This window comes from Neophocaena asiaeorientalis, unplaced genomic scaffold, assembly GCF_003031525.2.
Source record: "Neophocaena asiaeorientalis asiaeorientalis breed wild unplaced genomic scaffold, Neophocaena_asiaeorientalis_V1.1 scaffold116, whole genome shotgun sequence".
In the NCBI taxonomy this organism is placed as follows: Eukaryota; Metazoa; Chordata; class Mammalia; order Artiodactyla; family Phocoenidae; genus Neophocaena; species Neophocaena asiaeorientalis.
In genome coordinates, this window is record NW_020174561.1 from 8,077,240 (window position 1) to 8,093,061 (window position 15,822).

Consider the following 15,822-nt stretch of genomic DNA (forward strand, 5'->3'; position numbering starts at 1 on the left):
GCCCATGAGCCACAATTACTGAGCCCACATGCCACAACTACTGAAGCCCATGTGCCCTAGAGCCCATGCTCCGCAACAAGATAAGCCACCGCAACGAGAAGCCTGCACGCCACAAGGAAGAGTAGCCCCCACCCCCCACAACTAGAGAAAGCCCGCGCACAGCAACAAAGACCCAACGCAGCCATAAATAAATAAATTAATTTTAAAAAAAAGATAATACCCAACTTTGAATCTCTGCATAGGTATGCACAGCAACCTCTCGAGCAGGACATTTTGTGGGTTGATTACAATTGGAAAATTACTGAAGACGTCTTCCTGAGAGACTCAGATAGATGACAATATTGACTTCTTAGTATTAATCTGACGAAAAATAACCCACACTAATTATAAGAACAGAAAATCATTAAATACTTTCTAAATGCTTCTTTTTTTTTTTCGATATGTGGGCCTCTCACTGTTGTAGCCCCTCTCGTTGCGGAGCACAGGCTCCGGACGCGCAGGCTCAGCAGCCATGGCTCACGGGCCTAGCCACTCCGCGGCATGTGGGATCTTCCCGGACCGGGGCACGAACCCATGTCCTCTGCATCGGCAGGCAGACTCTCAACCACTGCGCCACCAGGGAAGCCCCTAAATGCTTCTTAAAGTCAACAAAGCTCTGATTTCATATAGTAATCTCTATAGCTTCCTATTTATTGTGTAGCTCAGGAGGTGTCTTCAAGTAAATCTTTAGGTGTATAAATATAGTGAAGTACTCATGAAAGGATCAGAAATTCACACTCTGATTAATTTCCTGAAGATGATCAAAAAGATCCCAAATGCATAATAGTCCCTGAGAGCTGGTTGTCTTGAAACACAAAAATATTAACATATTACTAAGAATTGTATTCCCCTATACTCTTTATCCCTACTCTCATTACGAATGAATAACTGGAGCTTGAAAGCTAGTATTACTCATATCTTTACCAGCTTTACACACTGTTCCCCAATCTACTGCTTATTCATCTATGTATCCTAATTAGCAGAAATTCAGGATCTCTCTTGGGGTTCCAACTTCAAATTGTCCAAGAATCCCAGGGACTCACTAAGCCCATATTGGTCAGTACTTCCAAAACAGCATAACTGGAAGTCTCTTCAGTCTAGGCATCATTGTTTCTGTGACCTTTTCAGGTAAGGTGCCATCACTGAACACTAATCCTGTGGAGCGGCAAGGATCAGGAGATACCCTTGCTGGGCCAGATCCCTATACAACCGAAAGCTCACACTTGGCTTTCAAGGGTATAGCTCTTTTCATTTTCACTCATATATTCAGCCACTGTCCTCAAAGAGTGACAACACATCTTGGTGTCTAGGTCCAGAGGTTCTTCAGCCTCACCTACATGTTTTGCTGGAACCCTGCTTTGAGCCTGCATCACCTCATAAGGAATTCCCCCTTGGAGTCTTCTCATGCCAGCAGATGCCACACTCTTAAAAACAGATTTCTCTAATTTCAACTCTCAGAACGAAGAGCATGGGGTCTGGCATTCCTTCCTTACCACAAGCCTCTAGGGCTCTTTTTGCAAACTGATAAGCCACAGGAATTTTTAAAAGATTGTTACATCCTCCCTCTAGGGCAAGAGGAGTCTAGTGCCTTCACATTAGCTTAACTAAGACTGGGTACACAAATGATTCTTCCCATAATGAAATTCTTCTCCAAACTGATTTGTGTCTTCATTTCTATACCTAGTAGTTACAGTACCCAGATACATGAGCTTAAAAAGCTAATCTGGTAATCCCAAACTACTATATATAAAAGAGATAATCAACAGGGCCTACTGTATAGCACAGGGAACTCCACTTAATACTCTGTAATAACCTATCTGGGAAAAAAACCTGAAAAAGAATAGATATATGTATGTGTATAACTAAATCACTTTGCTGTACGCCTGAAACACAATGTTGTAAATCCACTATACTTCAATATAAAATTAAAAAAAAACATACACAATGAAACAACAACAACAAAAAGTTAATCAGTGCCCTCAGCTTTCAGGTAAGGTACAGAGGGTTGGAGCAGGCCACACCTCCTACTGTGACAACTCTGAAAAACTTCCTTCACGGAGCCTCCTTGCCTCCAGGTCACAGCCTCTCTCAACTTGAACTCCTCAGCCCTCTAGATAGGAATTTTTAAATTAAAGTTATCGTTTTTAGGTACAAATGGCCCTTTTTAAACACACACCAACCATCCCTCAAGGGCTCAGGGAAGAGGCAGAAATCTGTTTCAACACTAGAGGAGAAGCTGTGTTGAACTGTGTGAGCAGAGCTCCACCATCTTCATGCGTTTATAAGGGTATTTCAAGGGTAGTTTTGATTATACTGCAGTACCTACCCTCTGGGTGAATTGGGGCTCTACTGGGCTTGGACCACTTAAATGGAGTATGCTGCCCTTCTAAGAACAGCAGTCATACATAGAACCTATCCCTCTCAGAGAGCCCCATGGTACCCACATAAAACTAGCAAGATGGAGTGGCAGCTTCTTGCTCTTCTAATCTAAGTCCAGTGGAAATTTAAATATGTTTTCATTGGTTGAGGCTATGAAAATCCAAAATGCCTACTGAGCTGTGTCTCTACTGGCAAGCAGAGATCTTTTCCTTTCTGACTCTTTATCTTGCAAGGTACACACCACCTTCCTTAATGGGGCAAACCAGTTCCAGGTGAGTTTTCTTGTGCTGACAACACTTGAGCCTGAGGTTTGAATTAGTGAAACACTCTGGGGTCAATAGAGAATGCACGTGAGGGAGCATTCAAATAGGAGATAACCACAGATGCTGACTTTAAAAGAAGTACCAGGTCCTGGCCACACCCTCCACCTCACCCCACCTTACCTCCCGGACCTCCACCTCTTACAGGTCCCACCCTTGGCAAAAAAAAAAAATAATATCAGGTCCTTTCGCAGCTTAATTAAATCAGACAGTTTAAAATGGGTCCAGGTGCTCGTATTTTTAAAAGCTCCCCCAAGTGATTATGATGTGAATACTGAAGTCAGAGAACCACTGCTATCCGTTATCCCAATAAATCCTCCCAGCCACAGTGAAATCACTCTGCTAAAGTAAAATGCATAGCCAATAGCGGCAGATTGAGAGTTAATCCAGTTCCTCACCTCTAGTCTGTTCCCTGACTACACAGTGAGTAGTTACCTCTAATCTCAATGATCAACTTCACTGATGATAACCAGGGTGAGACAGCAAAGCGCTGGGAATCCTCTGCTCTCCATCCTATCGTGGCGTGTTGGAGGAATGGGAAGAGTGCAGGGGGGCAGAGGCCATATTCTAGAAAGAAAAACATTCCAGAATTCACAGAATTTCTATTTCTTAAAGCAGTGTTACTCTTCTGCTAGTTTTCTAGACCCCAAAACTTAAGGATTTTGAGTCCTACTTTTCAAGCAGTATCTATGTACAGCCATTCCTGTTCATTCTTCCAAAAATCTCTCCTCTCCCTTTTCTTTCTCGCTGCTGCCACCCAAACCAAAATTATCGTAATTTCATAATGAGGCTCACTGGCACCAGACTCTTCTCTCTTCCACCAATCTTACTCACTCTTTCCAAAGAAATCTCTCTAAAGCATGTTTCTACCATTTCACTGACATTTTCCAAAATTTTCATTGGTTCCATTACCTAAAAGGCCCAAATCCCTTACCCCTCCACAAATGAGGTAAAACTCACCTTTCCAAATGTATCCACCATGCATTTTTTCAGCAAACTTTGCATCCTGTGAAGGGAAGAGCCTTGCAATCAGACAGTCCTGTGTCCGGATCTCCGTTCTGCCCCTCAGGCACAGGGTAAGCGTGGGGAGGTTATTTAACCTGACTGCAGCTCTTCCTTTGCCATAGGTGAATAGCAATACTGACGTCATAAGGTTGCTGAGAGGATTAATTACTGAATGGGTAAAATGATACAGAGTGGATGCTTGGACGTGGTAGATATTATTACTATTTTGCGTCAACTATATCCCTTACTTGAGCTGTCCCTTCAGGGCTGGTTATTAGACTGTTATTTCTCAGCTCCAAACCCACCCTTCTGGCTGGGGTGCATGGCTGCGGCTGCAAAGTACATTTCTGCTTTACCACCTGCTGCTTGGTAAGCTCTTTCAGAAGGAGGAGCTAGAGGGAGACTGCTCCTGTCTGTTGCATGGTCCCTGTGGGTGTTATTCCAGCCAAAGTTCTTCCTGTAGCAGCAGCTATTTCCAGTTTGCAGGTTTTCCCACACTCTGGAACCAGCCTTGTTGTGACTCTAAGAGACACCAGCCCCATCTGGGCAGGACCCCTGCTTCAGCTCCAGGACGTCTTCTCCAAGTTTCTAATAATCCCACCTTTTCCCTTCGTTCTTCTACCCCTATGGGTGGTAGCTGCTTCCTGCACTTCCTGTCTCTGTAATACCTCAGAATTTCCCTTATGTTCTCCAGAACCCACTTAGGAACTCTCTATATTAAATTGCCTGTTAGTACAACTGGTGTGGTGTGTGTTTCCTGACTGGTGTGGCTGATATCCTTCCCATTACCCCTCTTCCAAGTTGAATATACACCTCACTTCCAGAAGCCTCCATGGCCAGCCCATCCTATGAACTCTTACAGATCCTGAGACTCACCATAGATGAAGAGCTGGGATGACCCCGGAGATAAATTTCTGATATGACTTTCTTGTCTTGCAATCGAAGAACCTCAGGTTCAAAAGTTAAAGCCAGGACCTCTACCTGGCTCTCTCGCGTGCCTTCCACAACAAGCCGCCCCCTGGACTGTTCACTTCACACTCAGTCACAGGAGGCCCTGCAGCATCTCCTTCATTACTGCCTTAGTACGTCATTTAACTGAGACTGTTTAACTTAGCTTTAGGCGTCCTTATAAAAGAACCCTCCTGTGTGAGTCACTGGGCACCAAATAGTACTTGGCTCTGTATTACAGACACCATGTATGTGTGGACACCTAGGGAGTACTCCAAATAAAGTCTGGTGAATGAATCATGTAATTAATCCAGAACTTTGAGCATATAGAAAGGATGTCCATATCTCTCATATGTTCTAGATTATAGCTAGCAATGACCAACATCTGAACCTAATAACATCTGAGAAGCATAGTTTTATGGCCTTCACAGATGCTGAAAGGTCTTCTGATTTGTCTGCTCCTTAGATATGGCAAAACAGAAGCTTTAATAGAATTTTATAAGAATGCATATCCTACTCATTAGAAAGTTCATGCAAATTCACAGCACAGTTTTATCAAGTGATGTTTCCTCACTGATGGAATTAAATACTAAAAGTTATAAATAATGTCTTAAATGGGACAAATATTTTAAAGAGGTAGTCTAGTTTTCAAATTTCCTTCCATAAATTTGGCTGTAATAAAATAACCTCAAATTATCAAAAGGGGAAAGTAAATGCAGCACGAGGAGTGAGTGACTCAGTGAGATTTTTTTCTGGCAATTTCTGGTACAGTGCGTGGCCATGACAGCCTGCCATGGGAACACTGTCAAGGACTCAGGGAGTGTGACCTGATTGTTGCCACGGTCCGCACCTACTCTGCATGCTTCCCCTGCAGAGCCTCACCTTCTCTTCCCACAAAGGTAGGCTCTGCCTTGGGATCAGTCTGTAGAAACCAGTCATGTCAACATGTTGGAGTGATGAAAAAGAGGAGGGGCTGAAGGATGGCAAGGAGGCAGGCATCTCTCGTCAAAAAAGGCAACTGAGGATCAATTTGTGAAAACTTAACTTTGGCCTGTGCTTCCTAACCTATTTATATTGATTTAGGAAATTTCATTGGAAATGAATTTGGGGCTCATATTGACCAGATAATTAATTTCTTTCTCTGCTTGTTTTTGCTTTTGAATATTTGCCAACCTTAGAATTTAGAGATAAAATGTCCAGTGGACCAGAAAAGCATTTGGAGACAAGATTCAGTGCAAACATGTATTAAACACACTATGTGCTGGATGCTAGGGGGAGCCCCGAATGGCCTACAGCAGTCGTTCCCAAACGATGCTGTACATTAGAATCACCTGGGCAGGGAATTCCCTGGTGGTCCAGTGGCTAAGACTCTGGGCCCCCAATGCAGGGGGCCCGAGTTCGATCCCTGGTCAGGGAACTAGATCCCACATGCCGCAACTAAAGATCTTGCACACCGCAACAAAGATCCCACAAGCTGCAACTAAGACCCAACACAGCCAAATAAATAAATAAATAGTAAAAAAAAAAAAAAAGAATCACCTGGGCAACTTAACAAATAAATCAACACATCCCAAGGCCTGGGTTACACACCACATCAGCTCAATCAGAATGTCTGGGTGGACATCAATAACTTTTAAAGATTCCCCAAGGTGATTTCCATGTGCAGTGAAGATTGGGAACAACTGGTCTAAGGGAAAGAGACTGAACTTTGGAATAAACCAGACCCACATTCATGTTCTGGTTCTTCCCCTCACCAGCTGTGTGACCTTAAGAAGAAATGTAACCTCTTTGAGCCTCAGTTTTCCTCCTTGGCAAAGGGAGATTCCCACACCACTTTGATGAGCTGTGGTAAATATCAGATGAGGTGATAAGAACAAAGAGCACATGTTACTCAGTAAAGGATTGTTAGGAAAGTACTTGTAGCAGAAATAAAAATAACCAGTCATAATTCAAGACAGAGTCAACTAAGTGCTAAAAGTAATGCACGAAGGGAGACAAGAGGAGCAACAGCCAGTCTGTCCAGAGGCTTCACAGAAAAGATGGCCATTGATCTGAGTAGTTTTGACTTATGGGACAATTTGGGTTGGCAGAATGAAGGTAAATATCTTCTTAAACAAAGGAATAGCAAGTGGAGGCATGAGATAAAGAACAGCAGGTTCAGGTAGCATCAAGGAGATACACGGCAGGAACGAGGGGCACAGAGAGTATGGTAGGAAGCATGCCAGGGATGCCCTGCCAGGGAGTCGGAGCCTTTCTCTGCACACAAGGAGGAATCAGTGCTCTCTCTGAGGTGGAAATGGTCTGATTAAACCTGTGTTGAGAAGAGAGAACTTCGGAGGCACACAAACCAGGCAGAAGGTAATTGCGATTGATTGAGGGGGGAGGCTTAGGCCCGGAATTGCAGAACGGACCCAAAACCGTATGGCCACCTGGCAGTATGAGCTACTGATTAACTGGGAATTCATCCACCAGGGTTTCCACGTGCGTGGCTCATTGGTGGTGTCATTTATACAAGATGGGGGATTTTAAGGGTAGAGACACTGAGCTCAGTTTGAGATATGCCAAGTTTGAAGTGAGATGTGCCACTGGCAGTTAGAAATGTAGGTCAGGAGCTCAGAAGAGATGGGGTGGAGTCATGGTGGGTGGGGAGAGTGGCCAACACATGGGTGAAACTGTGCGAGAGAATGAGATGGCCCTGGGAGAGAAGCAAAGCAAGAAGGCCCTCCAGGACAAGATGAGAACTTTGGGAGAGGCCTGCATTTACATAGTGGAAAGGGAAAACAGATCAGAGAGCTTCAAGAAGAATCTGGAGAAAAGAGCGTCTTGAAGGCCCGAGGAGGAGAGTTCCCAGGGCTCTGTGGTCACATCGGAATTAGGAGTTGAGCCGTCACTGTTCCCCTTTGAAAGAGCAGATTCTGTTAGAACAGGGTTTGGAGGGTTGAAGAAGAAATGTGTGAAGGGAAACCAGGGACAGAGTGCTGAGTATCAACTCTAAAGAAGGGATGGGAAGATACTGAATGGCAGCTTCAGGGAGAAGCAAGATTGAAGAGGGATTGGTTTCTATAAAAATATTTGACCATTCATTTAGGTCAATGAAAAGGAGACCTGAAACAGAGACAGTAGAGAAAGAGAGGAAAATTGATGTGGTAATATTCTGGGGGAGAGTCAGAGGCCAGGTGAGAAGGAGAACTTAGACTGGGGAGAAGAAAACAGAGGTCAGGAGTTAATGAGGAATTAATAAAATATTATTAAATGGTATTGAGGGCCCACCTGGGATGAGAGAGAGAGAAAATGAAAGAGACAGAGGGAGAGAGAGACAGAGAGAGAGAGAGAGAGTGAATGATACGCCTGCATGATGAGAGCTTGAGCCACAAGAGCAGGTGGTGTGATAAGCAGGATGGACAAGGTGAGTGCAGTGGAGATGGAGGGATGAGGGAAGCTGTGGTGCTGCCCATGCAGGTTTCCGTGGCCAAGCATGGGGTGGGATGCCGGCTGAATTGGGGAGGAAACCTGAAGGGAGCTGGGAGCCTATGAGATTAGTAAGGGTAAAGACAAAGGGTCTTGATGAATCCTAAGGGCAGGCTTACTGGGAGAAACTAAGGGGAAAAAAAATAAGAGCCTAAGAAATTTTCTTCATGGAAGGAAAATTAAGACATCCAGGTTTTGGAAATGAGCCAGTTATAAGAGGATGAGTTTATGATTTGGCTTTGTGAGTGGAGTTCAAAAATCAAAACAAAGTGAGATTATGACTGGGAAAATATTTCCTAACCTATAAAATACGAATCACTTTTTATATATTGTTTTCATTATATTTGGAGTGGATAGGGCAAGGAACTGCAGAGCTGACCTGGTACATGAATTGTCCGTGTGGATACTCAGGTTGCCCAGGCTGATGTCAAGGAAAAGGAAGGAGAGGGGAACTTCCTATCTATATTTATTAGGGAACATGTAAAAGTGTCCAGATATCAATGAATGATAGGAAAGAGGATGGTACATCCTTGTCTGGACATGGACCTAAAAGGAAGGATGGTTTGTTTAACAAGGTGTTGCAGAAACATCTGGGAAATGGCACTGTGGGGTAAGAGGAATAGAACCCTTCTCACAGGGTTGATATTACAGATATTAACAGATCTTGACTTGATAGATCTAGCTCCACTGGATAGACCTTGAAGGCAATGCCGTCACCAGGAATGTTCAAGAAAGGCTCTTTTGGTGGCAAGAAACAAAAATCCACTCAAAATAGCACACACAAAAAGGGGCAGCTTATTGTAAGATTATAAAGATCTGACAGAATCCCTGAATGGGAAGCAAAGTGCAGTTGGGCTTTGAATGAACTGACATTTGTTTCTAGAGAGATATTGGAGACCAAGGTAACTACTCTGCGCTTTTCATTCAAGCTAATGGCCCCTCTGCTTCTCTCTGTGGCTCAGCTTCCTCTTCCTCTTTCTTAGTCTCTTCCTTCACTTGTTTAAACTTCACACCATCCAGCATGACAGCTGGCTCCAGCTCTTCATTCCACCTCATGCTTCCCACACCCCGTCTCTCCTTCTCTCTTCCCCAGTTCAGTGAAAGAAAGAAACTAAGCCCTCTTAGCAGGCATGTCAAGGGCCTCTTGGTAGCCTTGGACTGGTTGCCCAGAGGTCAGTGTCTCCCCACCTGGGCAGCTTCACAGGGTTCAAATCCACTCAGGAGACACTGGAGTGGAGGATGGAAATGTTGGGCATGTGCAGCTACAGGGGGAAGTCAAGCCTTCATTAACTCCAGGGATGGAGCGGGTAGGAGAAGACATGCTGGAGAGGGCTTCAGTGCAGAAGACCTAAGGGGAGGTTGGCAGAGGACAGAGAGGCCAAGGAGAATAAAAGTATCCGGATGCTGGGGGCTACATCTTGGGTTGTTGTGGCTGAGCCAGGAGGTGGGAGTTGGGATATAGGCTGGAAGGACTAGGCAAACCGTGCGTGAGCACCGTGTGGGCTGCTAGCCCATGGGAGTCCCGGGCTCCATTCACAGTCTTGAGGAAACCAGCTGGCCCTACCGCATGGCATAGTCTGGGTGAAAGTTCTCGAGCTGAGCAGAAGCAAGGATGGCTGGGTTAGTTAGACATTTCAATTTTGCCTTCTTAAAGGGGAAAGGATGCCAGGTAGGGAAGACCAGGCAACAACACTCAAAATTCAAAGAGTCTGGAGAATCAATCCCAGGAAAAGCTGAACTAAGATATCAGTTGTTCTCACAGCATGAAATGGCATATCAGCCCCTGGTCCGATCCTCGCTTGTGCTTGGGAACGCCTCACACATATTCAGATGTTGAAGCTCGTTGAGCTACCTGCCTAGACGTCCTCCAGCCAAGTTTCTCTAAGCAGGGCCAGTCAGTTGCCCAGCACGCCTGCCGGCAATAGGCCAGCCTTTCCCCGGCACGGGGTTGCTATCGTACGGCTGCTGGTTTCACAGAGTTAGGGCTTCCAAGTATCAACATAGAGACAGAATGGCCTATGTGGGGGCAGAGCTGGGGAGGAAGGGAGGGGTCGGCATGCTGGTGGTAAAAACACGGCATGTGGAAGGAATGAAGAGAGAAGCAGCAGAGAGAAACTGTCACAACAACAGTCTGGAAAACGCACAAGAGCAAACATGTTTCTCGAAACACTGTTCATTTTCCACTGAAAGGAACCAGAGCTCCTTTTAGGGGCAAAGAAATTACAAAATAAGCTTAGAATATCTTATCTTGTGCCAGAAAGCAAGGAAGTGATCACAGAATGATGGGGACATGTCAAAAATACACAGAGCCAGACTAAGTGGCTCCTTCTAGCCAAACGTGACACAATCTGAGCATCAAAATAAACAATAATCATAACAGATTAAAACCTGTTGAATAAAATAGGAATTACAAGTCCTTTCAGATACAAATTAATACACTAATAAGTTGAAAGTTGGGAACAGGATATTGACTTAGTGCCAAAAAGTCTTCCCCACAAAATACTTATTAATTATAAGGGGAGATGGGAAGAGTTGCCAGGCAGATACACCTGAATCAAACGATCAAAATCTTCATTGCCACTAATCATACGAATTGAAAACATATGTTATTCAGTAGGATGCAGTGAGAACACAGCATTAATTTTGGAGTAGTCTATCCTGAATCTAATGAGGACATATCAGCCCAAACTGAAGGACATTTTACAAAATAACTGACCTTCAATCTTCAAAAGTGTTAAGGATTTGAAACTCAAAAAAAAAAAAAAAAGACTAAGGAGCTGTTTCAGAGTGAAGAAAATTGAAGGGACAGGATAACTAAATGCTATGTGTGATTCCGAAGCAGATCCTTTGGCTACAAAATCACTGTTAGGACAATTGGAGGAACTTGGATGGGATCGTTGACGGGGAGGAGTGAAGTTGTTCTGTGTCAGCGTCAGTTTCCTGGTTTTGACAGTCACACTGTGGTTACACAGAGGAACGTCCTTGTTTATAGGAAATGCACACTGAAGTATTTGGGGGTGATGGGGCATCATGTCAGCAACTAAATCTCAAAAGAAGGTTTATGTGCTACACTTCCAACTTCTCTGTAACTTTTTGTTTGTTTCAGATGTCTAAAAAAATAAAGTACAAAAAAGTCAGTCTCTGTGTTGAAAAAAATTTAGCTTTGTTTTAGAGTATGTAATGGGTTGACAGGGGACTCCCAACAAAGGATACCCACATCCCAGAACCTGTCAATGTGCCCTTATTTAGAAAAAGGGTCTTTGCAGATGGATTTAGCTAAGGGTCTTGAGATGGGAGTGTCCTGAATTATCCTGGTGGGCCCTATATCCAACGACAAGTGTCCTTACAAGAGACACACAGGGGAGACACACAGAGAGGGAGACACACAGAGGCACAGGTTGGAGTGATGCAGCTACAAGCCAAGGAATGCCCGGAGCCACCAGAAACAGCAAAAGACAAGAAAGGATTCTCCCCCTGGAACCTCTGGAGAGAGCACGGCCCCGCCAACACCTTGATTTAGAACTTCTGGCCTACAGAATTGAGAGAGAATAAATTTTTGTTGTTTTAAGCCACCCAGTTTGTGGTCATTTGTTACGGCAGCCCTAGGAAACTAATACAGAATACTTTTCTTCTTTCATTTTGTTGGAGACAGAAAACTAGGTAAAGACTGAAAGCAGGATGTGCTTTGGATGTCTTCACCAATTTAGGCTGTATAAGCCAGTAGGGGGACACTCACCCTCTCAGTGGGGCACACTGCAGTCCTGAGAAAAATGACTTTTCTAGGACACGACCCCACCAAATACTGCATCCGACCTTCACCATTGCCACCTTGGGTGCAAAGCTCTAGGCTTGCTGGGATTCTTCCTAAGGCGGTGGTTCTCATCCAGGAATGATCCAGGACATTTAACATCCAGGACATTTAACAATTTCTGGACACATTTTTGGTCGTCATAACTGTGAGATGAAGGTTGCTACTGGCGTCTAGTGGGTAGAGGCTGGGGATGCTGCTAAATGTTTTATAATGTACAGGACAATCCCTCACCACAAAGAATTATCTGGCCTAAAATTTCGGTAGCAATGAGGTTGAGAAGCCCTTCCTTTTTTGTTCTACAAGCAATACCCACACTTGTCTGTCAGGGTAGGAACAGGAGAAGGAAGGAGGAGGCATTCTACACACACTTCTGGACTGATTTTTTTCAAAGTGGTAAGAACAGATAACATGAAATCTCCCCTCTTGACGAAGTTTTTGGCGTACAGTACAGTGTGGTTAACTGCAAGCACAGTGTTGTACAGCAGCTCTCTAGACTATACCTATCTTGCATGACTGAACTCTGTACCCATGGAACAGCAACTCCCCATTCCACCTCCCCCATCCCCTGACAACCACCATTCTACTTTCTGCTTCCATGAGTTTGAGTACTTTAGATTCTTCATATAATAGAATCATGCTATGACCAGTTTATTTCACTTAGCGTAAGGGCCTCAAGGTTCATTCACATTGTCACATGTGAATGAACAGGATTTCAGGACAGGATTTCTTTCTTGTTTATGGCTGAATATTATACCACATTTTCTTTATCCATTTATCCACTGATGCACAATTTAGGTTATTTCTACCTCTTGGTTATAATGCTACAATGAACATGAGAGTGCAGATATCTCTTCATACTCCTGCTTTCAATTCTTTGGGATAAATATTCAGAGGTGGGATTGCTGGATCATATGGTAGTACTATATATTTTTGATTTTTTGAGGAACTTCTGTACTGTTTTCTATAGCAGCTGGACCATTTTACATTTCCACCGAGAGTGTACAAGGGTTTCAATTTCTCTGTATCCTCTCCTACAATTGTTTTCTTTTGTTTGTTTGTTTTTGATAATGGCCTTCCTAACAGGTGTGAGATGATATCTTGTTGTGGGGTTTTTATTTTGTTTTTTATTCCATTGGTTTTGAATTGCATTTACCTGATGCTGAACATCTTTCCATACACTTGTTGGCCATTTGTATGTCTTCTTTAAAGAAATGTCTATTCAAGTCCTTTGCCTATTTTTAAGTCAAGTTATTAATTTTTTTGCTATTAAATTGTATGAGTTCCTTATATATTTTGGATATTAACCCCATTATTGGTTATATAGTTTGCAAATATTTTCTCCCATTTCATAGGGTTGCCTTTTCACTTTGTTGATTGTTTCCTTTGCAGAGCAGAAACTTTTCAGTTTGTATAGTCGCACTTGTCTATTTTTGCTTTTGTTGCTTATGGTTTTGGTGTCATATCCAAGAAATCATTGCCAAGACCAACATCATGAAGTTTTACTCTGTGTTTTCTGCTAGGAGTTTTGCTGTTTGAAGTTTTACTTTTAAGTCGTTAATCCATCTTGAGTTGATTATTGTGTATGGTGTGAGATAAGTGTCCAATTTAATTCTTTTGCATTGGATAGCCAGTTTTCTCAACAACATTTGTTGAAGAGACTATCTTTTCCCCATTGTGTATTCTTGGCAAACTTGTAGATAATCAGTGGACTGTATATGCATGGGTTGATTTCTGGGCTTTTTATTCAGTTCATTTGGTCTATATGTCTTTCTTTATGCCAGTATGATACTATTCTAATTACTATAGCTTTGTGGTATATTTTGATATCAGGATGTGTGATGCCTCCAGCTTTGTTCTTCTTCCTCAAGAATGTTTTGGCTATTTGGGGTCCTTCATAGTTACATATGAATTTTAGGATTGTTTTTTCTCTTTCTGTAAAAATGCCATTGGGATTTTGGTAGGGATGCACTGAGTCTGCAGACCACTTTGGGTAGTATGCACACTTTAACAATATTAAATATTCCAATTCATAAATACGGGATGCCTTTCTATTTATTTGTGTCTCCTTTAAATTTTTTTGTAGTTTTCAGTCATGTCTTTAATCTCCCTGGTTAAGTTTATTCCTAAATATTTTATTATGGTAAATGGGATTGCTTTCTTAATTTCTTTTTTGGATAGTTCAGTTTAGCCTTCCAGACTCCTTATGTCTTCCAGTTCCAGAAGTCTGTGGTTTATAGTAGGATATGCGCTATGGGTGAGATGTGGGGAGCAAGCAGAAGATCTGGGATTTCTGAGGAGTCCCAACCTCACACCTTTCTTTAGGCTGGTCTTGTACTTTACTACTCACACATGAAGAGAGTGACTACTCTTCAGGTGACTACTGTAAATTGGTTCTGAACACACATGACAAAATGTCTCTATTCCAACTACCATTGTACAACAGATGCCAGTGCCCAAGCCATGAACCCTGGGATCTTAAGTTCTTACACGGTACACCTTGGGAAGAAAACACTTCTAGGATTCTAACCACCACCCCCTTTCCTGCCTCCTTCCTTCAGCTCAGCATTTATTGACCAGTACCAATGCAAACACTCTGATAAACACTGGGAATACAAAGATGAATAAGTTAATAATCTGACAGGAGGATAGAGAGAGACATTAAAATATGAAGTTCTGAGTGTAGTCATAATGGTGTCAATAGAGGGACATTTTTTGAAAAAGCTTCCTATACACGACAGGCAAATCAAATCAGGATTCAGGTATTTCATAGGAGAGATGAAGAAAGCATTCTGGAGAGACAAAATTGAAACTAATATCTCAAAGCTTGGTTCAGGCCTTTCTGTGGCAGAAAACTGGCTGTGGGATGTGAGCGCTCCTAATTTTTGAAAATCCAAATGTGCTTTTCAAGTATCTGGTGAGACCTTTCTGAACTAAAACACATCTAGAGATATTTTTGAAGGCAAATATACACAAGTCCTGAAAATTCACACGTATGAAAACGTTTCTTACTGAGTCCCAAAAGGAGCTTGTTTGTGCTGCCGTGGATGCCGTGGGGCCCCTCGGGTGTGAGGCCGCATCCATGGATATAATCGCAGTGGAGCAAGACAGAGAAATGAGGGCCTGGAGCAGCTGTCATGACTCATATTCTCTGTTTGTATTTGGATCATGTTGGAAAAGCAGGTGGATTAACTGAATGACCCTTTAAGGCATGTCTGTGGCTGTGGTGGCCAGTGATCACTGGCCAATCTCATTTGATATTTTGATTATAAAGTAGGCGATTAAAGCACCTACTTACCTACAGCTTGACTATTTTTAGACTCTAACATTTTCTGGAGTCCAAGGCCCTGTGCAAATATGGGCAAAGATGCTCAAGGGAGGTGAGGAGAAAGAGAGGGGCCCTTCATAGCCCTTAGGTACGAAACTTTAGGAGCAATGCCACTGATCCCCCTCCTGGTGACAGCTGCAGGCACATCAGAGCCGAGCCAGGGACTGCTCAGCTAATTGAAGTGCCCTGTAGGTTCTCTTTGCCCTCAAGAACCTTTCTGATAAATAGCTCTTGACCAGCTCCTTATATGGCTACAGACAGCCCCAAGAGGTTGAGATGTATTTTAGACACAATTGGATTCTCATTTCTCAAGGGTCTCAGGCCTTCGCCTTTGCAGCTGAGGGAGACGGCAGTGGCCTCCAGAGGCTCTCGTGCCTTGGCCCCGTGGCAGTCACTTTTCCTCTGAAGGTTCCCCTTATCTTGAAGAAGAGAGCTGCCTGGTGCTCATCACACTGTGTTGGGCAGCGGCTAAGATAGTTTGAAAGAAGGCATGTGGGGAAATCAGAACTGGCAAAGTTTCACAGGAG